This window comes from Bison bison, unplaced genomic scaffold (assembly GCF_000754665.1).
Source record: "Bison bison bison isolate TAMUID 2011002044 unplaced genomic scaffold, Bison_UMD1.0 scf7180017864389, whole genome shotgun sequence".
In the NCBI taxonomy this organism is placed as follows: Eukaryota; Metazoa; Chordata; class Mammalia; order Artiodactyla; family Bovidae; genus Bison; species Bison bison.
This window is the reverse complement of record NW_011494961.1, coordinates 7,968,409-7,976,819: the sequence shown is the minus strand read 5'-3', so window position 1 is coordinate 7,976,819 and position 8,411 is coordinate 7,968,409.

Here is an 8,411-nt window from a genome sequence, read left to right as displayed (position 1 = left end):
ATAAACTATCTTTAGTGGTGATATACATTGTTTTTGAACTCAAGTTGTAGAGGAAAACTACCTGCAGTGTTATTTACAATTGTCAAGATATGGAGGGGCTTCCCTGGTGGCTCAGTGGTAAAGAATATGCCTGCCAATGCAGGAAACACGGGTTTGATCCCTGATCTGGAAAGATCCCATGGGCCTGGAGCAACTAAGCCCTTCCACCACAACTCTTAAGCCTGGGCTCTGGGACCTGGTAACCACAACTACTGAGCCCATGTGCCCTAGAGCTCATACTCTGAAACAAGAGAAGCTACTGGAGTGAAAGCCCAGTAGCCAGAGAGTAGCTCTAGCAGCTAGAGAGTAGCCCCGGCTCGATGCAACTAGAGAAAAGCCGGTGCAGCAACAAAGACCCAGCACAGCCATAAATAAATGAATACAATTTTAAGAAAGGATATGGAAACACTCTAAGTGTCTATCAACAGATGAATGAATAAAGAAGATGTGATATGTAGTAAGAAAGAAAAATATTGTGTGATCTCACTTATATGTGGACTCTAAAGAAGTTGAACTTATTAAAGTAGAGAGTAGAATGGTAGTTTCCAGGGTCTAAGGAGTAGGCAAAATGGGTGCAAAAAGTCCAAAGTTTCAGTTATGTAAGATGAATAAATTCTGGAGGTCTAGAGTACAGTTTCATGTAGAGTCTAATGACTATGGTTAATAATACTGTATCTCATCATGCACACACACCAATGGTAACCATGTAGGGTGATGAGTATGATAATTAGCTTGATTTTGGCAGTCATTTCAAAATGTATACATATATCAAAACACCATATTATATACTTTAAATATATACAATTTTTATTTGTCAATTATATTTCAATAAAGCTGGGTTGAGGGGAGAAGAAAACTACTTATCCTTCTCATTAGCTCTCCTATCGGAGTTGGTGCTTACATTATACAGATGCTTTTGTGACCGTAAAGGCATCACTGACATGCAAGAGAAAGCATTTAGCTTTTAACAACAAATATAGATTGGAACCTTCTAATCACTGTAATCTTTCACTAAGATAATAGATACGCAAGGCTTCTGCACTGTAGAGAATAATAGCTAGTGCTTACTGAGTACTGACTCCGGGCCAGGCTCTGACTTAAGCCTGTGTACGTATTAAGTCACTAGTCTAGTCTAGAGTTAGTCGCTCAGTCACGTCCGACTCTTTGAGACCCCAGAGACTGTAGCCCACCAGTCTTCTCTGTCCATGGAATTCTCCAGGCAATTCTCCAGTATTGGAGTGGGTTGCCATGCCCTCCTGTAGGGAATCTGCCCAGCCCAGGGATCTAACCCAGGTCTTTCACATTGTAGGCAGATTCTTTACCATCTGAGCCACCAGGGAAGCCTGTATTATTAACTCACTACCTCGAGGGAGTGAAATGAATCCCATTTTACATACTAGGACACTGAAGCCCACTGAGATGAGATATATTGCCATGGTAAGGGGTCAAACAGGGATTCAAATACAGGCTTTTGACTCCAGCAACTGAGTTCTTAAACATTAAATGACTTGCCTTTTGAATGCCAAGAAAGACTTCAAACATCAATTAAGAACATTCTAGAAATAATTTACTCCTACTATAACCCCCTTAAAAGAAACTCAGAAGAAAATGATGAGACTTCAGAATAGATTATTTTCTGCCCCCAAACATCTCATGGAAATACACGTTAAAAAGGCTTTTGGAATATTGTGTGTTTTGCAGGTTTTCCCACTTATGTTTCTTGGTGTAGGTCAGTGTTCTAGAAGTTAGGAGACTCTGGTTCTATGGTCTGCTAGGAAAAACTGTGTCACCAGGGCCAGTCCTCCTCTTTGAATCCTTTTCTCACATAAAATATTAATATACTGCTATTCATCTTGTATGTTGTGAGAATCAGATGTAATTGATATGATGACGGCTTAAGTACACAAAATGCTCTGTAAATTTAAAGCGATATTATTGTTGTTTACCATCACTGGTCACATATGGAATCATGTCAGTTCAGGGTAGAAGAAATGGTGGTGGCACCAAGAACGTCCGAGAGGGCAGAGAGCTGGAACTATACAGCGGTAGAACTTTCCAGAGCTGTAATGTTTGTCTTGCATTAAGATACTCATAGGATCACTTATTTCTGGATAACCAGTGTTCCAACTTCTCTGAGTCACAGCTTTTCTATTTGTAAAAGAGAGAGAATAATATTTGCTTCTCAGCATTATGAGGATTCACTGTGGCAGTATGTAAAATAATAGCCGGTCACATGCTCTTTCAGGAAATCCTCAAATAGCTTAATATGTTGAAGATGAATAGAAGTCAATAAATATTTAAGTATTACCATATTGAGAAGTTTCAACTATTCTTACCAGTATAGCTTGAGAAAGGTATGAGATATAGATGGCATCTTTATTTTATAAAAAACATTGGTGCTGTAACTACTTAAAAATTTTAGCAAATGACAATACTACAAAATCTGATAAAATTATCAGTTCCTTTGAATTTATTTATATACACAATCAAATAATTCAAATAATCTGTGAATAATGGCATGTAGTGAGCAGAATAATGAACCCCCAAAGATGTCCATGTCCTAAATCTCTGGAAAATATGTTATGCTATCCACCAAAGGAGAATTAAGATGCAGAAAAATTGTTTGCTAACCACCTGACTTTACAATAGGGTGAATCCTAGACTATACAGGTAGACGCGTATAATCAAAAGGTCCTTAAAAGAGGAAGAGGGAGGCAGAAAAGGAAGAACCAGAGAGATGGCAGCCTCAAGAATTGGCCTGATGTTGGCTTTAAAGACAGAGGAAGGAGGCCATGAGCCAAGGGGTGAGGACAGCCACCAGAAGCTGGACAATCCAAGGATGCGTCTTTCTCTCCCTCTAGAGCCACCAAAAAGGGATGCTGACCTGCTAACACCTTGATTTTATCCCAGTGAGACCCATTTTGGATTCCAAACTATGGAACTATAAGATAATATATTTGTGCTGTTTCAAGCCACTAAACTTTGCTAATTTATTACAGCTGCCAGAGACAAGGAACACAGGCAGTTTTGTTTCTTTCTTTCTAACACTTTTACTTCACTTTTAATTTTCTGATTACATTGACTGAGATTTTCAATACAATGTTTAATAGCAGTAGTGATATTAAATATCTTTATCTTGTTTTTGATTTTAAAGGAAATGTTTCTAACATTTTGCTATTAAGAAACATGTTTGTAGGTTGTGGTGATTCTTTTTTTTTTTTTGGTCACCAGGCATGGCTTGCAGGATCTTAATTCCCCAACCAAGGATTGAACCTGGGTCCCTTCTAGTGAAGGTGCAGAGGCCTAACCATTGGGCTGCCAGGGAATTCCCAAGAAAGTGTTCTTGTTTTGTTTTTTTAAAGAACAATGTAGATTTCCATGGCAGTCCAGTGGTTAAGACTCTGCCCTTCCAATGCAGGGGATGCAGTTTCCATCCCTGGTTGGGGAACTGAGATCCTATTAACTATGTGGCATGGCCAAAACAAAAAGTAAAAAAGAAAGATATTTGCTGTAGGTTTCTAATATATTCATGCCTATATCATTTAAGGAAACTCAGTTCTTTTCAATTTTTATCAGGAATAGCTATTGAATTTTATCAAATGCTATATTTCAGTCTCCCCATTCTTTTGTTATGTGTTTCCTCTCCCTCCCTCTTTTTTGGTATCAAGAGCATAACATAATTAGATTATTTTCCCTATCCTATATTTTTGGGAGGGGTGCTGAGTCAGGGAGGAAAGTACTCTTTTAAAATCAATGAGTCCTTTGGCCCTTAAAGTAGAAAAGGTATCTTTACTGTTGTGGAACTCTCAGAGCACTGCTAAAATGGTTAGATGAATTAAAAAAGAGAAGTGAGAGCTAATTATGACAGTGTTTTGTGGACAGTAAATTTAAAGTAGCAAATAGTGCAAAATACATCACTAAAACCTTTAAAGATAAGTTCTCCCACCCAACATTTTGAACCCATTTTTCCATTATCCCTTGCATTTGTTTATGTTTGTTTTGACTGATACTTTATGAAAGGGAGACTGAACAGGAAACTCCACAGTTATTCAACACCATGTTTCTCAGATAGTTGATGTTTTATCTACCCATCATTTCAGCCACAGGTGGAGTCAACAGCTCTTTCTTCCACAGTCTGACAACGTCAATGTGCCTATCTGTTCAGTCTGTGACTTGATATACAGGTTCAATATAAACGTGGTTCACCTGCTTTTCTTGTTCTCCTATTCCAACCTGCCCTTCCACTTGTAAGTACAAACTCATAAATTAGCTAGAAAAGTTTGTGTCTGGTTGGCTGCCTATTGTATGCTCTGCTGAAACACGTTTTCCACATGGGACTTTATTACTCTTGGCTCTTGTCATTGCCTTGAATGATAGATTTGAGTCGACACTCAAATCAAGTTCCAATTCAAGCGAATCCGAGTACATTTTAGAGTGGAGATGTGAACGAGGATTGAGGCAAGCAATGAAGACGAGAAGGCGGAGTGGAAAAGCATGCCAGAGGGTGAGGTGTTATGGACGAGGACAGCTTTGAGGAGAGTCGCTTCTTGGAGCGGCCCCTGTGATAGGAATGCTGACTGAGCTACAAGACACAGGCATGCGGACTCCTGCATGTCTGAGCTGTGGCAGGTGTTGATTTAGATCAAGTACTATTGGAGAGCAACATTTTCCAAAGTGTTCTCTGGAGACTATATCCTTTATCCTTTTCATGGACATTCCAGTACATATTCTTATATTTAATGATTTTTTTTTTTTTTTTGGTGGAACACCCATTACTAGATCATAAGATATTTTTAGGGAACACAACTTGATCCAAAAGAAATAAGGAATAGATCCCTTAAGTCTTTTTTGCTTTCACTATTTGGCATTGATATTTATTCGATATTGATATAAGAGAACAGAAAAGAACAGGCCTATAGAACTATGTTATCATGTCTGAGTTAATGGAATAATCATGCAATTTTTAGCAAGAATTGTACTCTCACTGTTTCATATTTTCACACTCAGTTGCTCATAATATCCTTGGATGGCTTGTTTTGTATCCCTGTGGGTTATTGCTTTCTTCCACTTATTTATTCAACAGATATTTATTGAGTGCCAACTCCCTGCCAGGCATTGTGCTGGACATTCAGAACTAAAGAGTAAACAACAGAGATTCTCTGTGGAACAGTACCATGGGAGTGCTGTGAGAAATTAAATCCAAAATGCAAAGGGAGCACAGAGGTAAGAATGTCTAAATTGAGACATGAAGAATAGATAAGAGTTGGGGAGGTGAAGTGGGGTTTTAGGTGAAGAAGGGATGAAAACGTGACAGACTGGGGCTCTGGAAGTGACAGAGAAGAGCTTGGTTGAAGAACTGAAAGACAAGGGCAGGTTGTAAAAGTACAGGAGAGAGAATGATGAGAGGTAAGGCCAGAGAATTTTTTTTTTTTAAGTTTACTTACTGTTTATTAATTGATTATAAAAGGATATAGATGAAAAGCCAGATGGAAGAGATGAATAGGACAAGGTATGTGGGACGGGCACAGAGCTTCCACGCCCTTTTTGGGTCCATCAGTCTCCCCAAATCTCCATGCGTTCACCAACCTAGAGGCTCTCGGAACCCCGTACTATTAGAATTTTATGATGGTTCATTAAAGACATTAACTCAATTTCCAGCCCTTCTCTTTTCTCATAAGAATGGGGGGTTAGGCCTGAAAATTCCAAGCTGTCTAATCATGATTTGGTCTTTCTGATGATCAGTCCCCATCCAGGAGCCCACCCAGGGTCACCTCATTGAACAAAAACATTCCTATCACCCAGGAAAGATTGGTGCTTTATCCATTATGTACATTAATAAAATAGGTAAGTCTAAGTGAGTTTGTTGTTTTTGTAACTTTTGTCTCTCATTTATTCATTTGAAAATATTTACGGAAAATCTATAAAAATTGGGTTCATCTTTGGTACACCATCCAGTAGAGGAGAGAGATAAACATGTAATTATCAACAAGTTGATAAGTGTTTCAGCAGTGATAAGTAAAAGTAATTAGTGGAGCATAGAAAATGGGAGAATTTAAAGTTGGCAGGAAGGGGTGTTTAGGATGTTGACACATGGATTGGGTCTTGAAAGAGCAATAATTCTTTTTTTGACAGAAAAGTAGGATTTACTGGTGGAGAAGGGGACGACAGAGGATGAGATGGCTGGATGGCACCACTGACTCAATGGATGTGAGTTTGAGTGAACTCCAGGAGTTGGTGATGGACAGGGAGGCCTGGCATGCTGCAATTCATGGGGTCACAAAGAGTCGGACACGACTGAGTGACTGAACTGAACTGAACTGAACTGATGTTTAAGGAGGGGCTTCCCAGGTGGCTCAGTGGTAAAGAATCCACCTGGCAATGCAGGAGACACAGAAGTTGTGGGTTCAATCCCTGGGTCAGGACGATCCCCTGGAGTAGGAAACGGCAACCCACTCCAATATTGTTGCTTGGAAAATTCCATGGACAGAGGAACTTGGTGGGCTATAGTCCATGGGGTCACCAAGAGTCGGACATGACTGAGCACACAAAACTATGAGTAAGGAAGGGACGGCACTAAGGCTCTGCTAACTGCTGCTGCTGCTAAGTCACTTCAGTCGTGTCCGACTCTGTGTGACCCCATAGACGGCAGCCCACCAGGCTTCCCCGTCCCTGGGATTTTCCAGGCAAGAATATGGAGTGGGTTGCCATTCCCTTCTCCAATGCATGAAAGTGAAAAGTGAAAGTGAAGTTGTTCAGTCGTGTCTGACTCTTCGAGACCCCATGGACTGTAGCCTACCAAGCTCCTCCATCCATGGGATTTCCCAGGCAAGAGTACTGGAGTGGGGTGCCATCGCCTTCTCCCTGCTAACTGCAGAGACTGTCATTTGTCCAGGGGTCCTGGTTAGGGATGTGTCTGACCTGTAGCCACCTGGGATGAGCTGCTTTTCTGCCACCATGATTTCAAATTCATCCATATTAAACCAGTAAATCCCCATTTCTTGGGGATGTGGATCTTTTGGTAGCTGGGGAACTTGAACTTGGTTTTGCAGAGGGCCTCAACCTCATGCTTCTTGTCCTGCAGCTTGGTGTGGATGGACATAATGTTTTGGTTAGTGGCTACTGTGCCCTGGGGCTTTCCAAAGGCACCATGCATAACCGTCTGGAGCCTAGACCAGAGATAGCATGCCAATTATAAATGTCCACCAGAAGGGTTGTCTCCAAGGTCCCTTAGGGCAGCCCATACAGGCCAAGGCTGCGCACACCACCAAGGAGGCCGCTGTTTGCGGCTATTGCACACTGGGCCCCCATGGGGAAAAGAGGAAGGTCAGCTCAATTGGCTGCAAAAAATTAAAAAAAAGAGCGAGAATTCTTCAGCTGGATGCTGAGGATGGGATGGAGACAGTTTCAGGCCCAGGAAGCAGACAAAGGGATCCTCATATAGTTTAACATGGGGTGAGGGTTGCTGACCAGCAGGATATGATGCTAGGCAGAGTGGGATTGCAAAGGGCTTGCTACTTTATCCCCAAGTAAATATCTGCATGATAGTGGGGGTCCACAGAGGATTTTAAGCAAGGGAATGGCATGGTTAGTCTTCTGAATAACTGTTTTCATTGATGGTTTTGGCACATGCACTTGACGTATAATGAAGAACATTACAAAAATCTGCTGTTGGGTTCATTGTAGTTGTGCCCTAAACAGTAGCACCCTCCATGAGAAATCTCACATAAGGTATTTCTTGTCAATCAGCTTTGATTCTTTTGAGGAAGTAGTATTTTCACTTTACAGATGATGTAAACATGTTATTGACATATTTCTTTTTTTGTTATGGACACCGGGAAGCTCAGAATCATACAATTTTAACTCATATCTTTTCACTACAACTGTCTTTGTGACCTTGAACTTTGTTTAAGTCTGGTTTTCTTGATTGTTTTTAAATGTATGTATTTAATTTCTTTATAAGTGTTTGTTTAATTTACTTCAAATTCTATAGGAAGTGAAATAGATAAATTCATAAATAAGACATGGCCATATTTGCTTTCTTTAAATCTATCATTACCCTCAGAGTGACATGGAGTATGATGAGGTGGAGGGGAGTTGGTTATTAGAGGCAGGGAGGCCACTTAGAAGGTTCTTCTAAAAGTCCCCCCAAAAGAACTGGGGGAAGCCTAGACTGACACAATGGTAATGGGGACAAGGAGAAAGGAGGTGGATCTCAAAACATATTAGGGAGATAGAATTGAAGGGATTTGGTAATTAGATGCTTATGTGTGCAGCAGTGGGTGGGTAATGAGAGGCAGGTGGTGTCTAGAGGGATTCTGACATTTCCATCATGTTTGCTTAGATGGCAGGTGGGGGACAGTACATTCACTGTA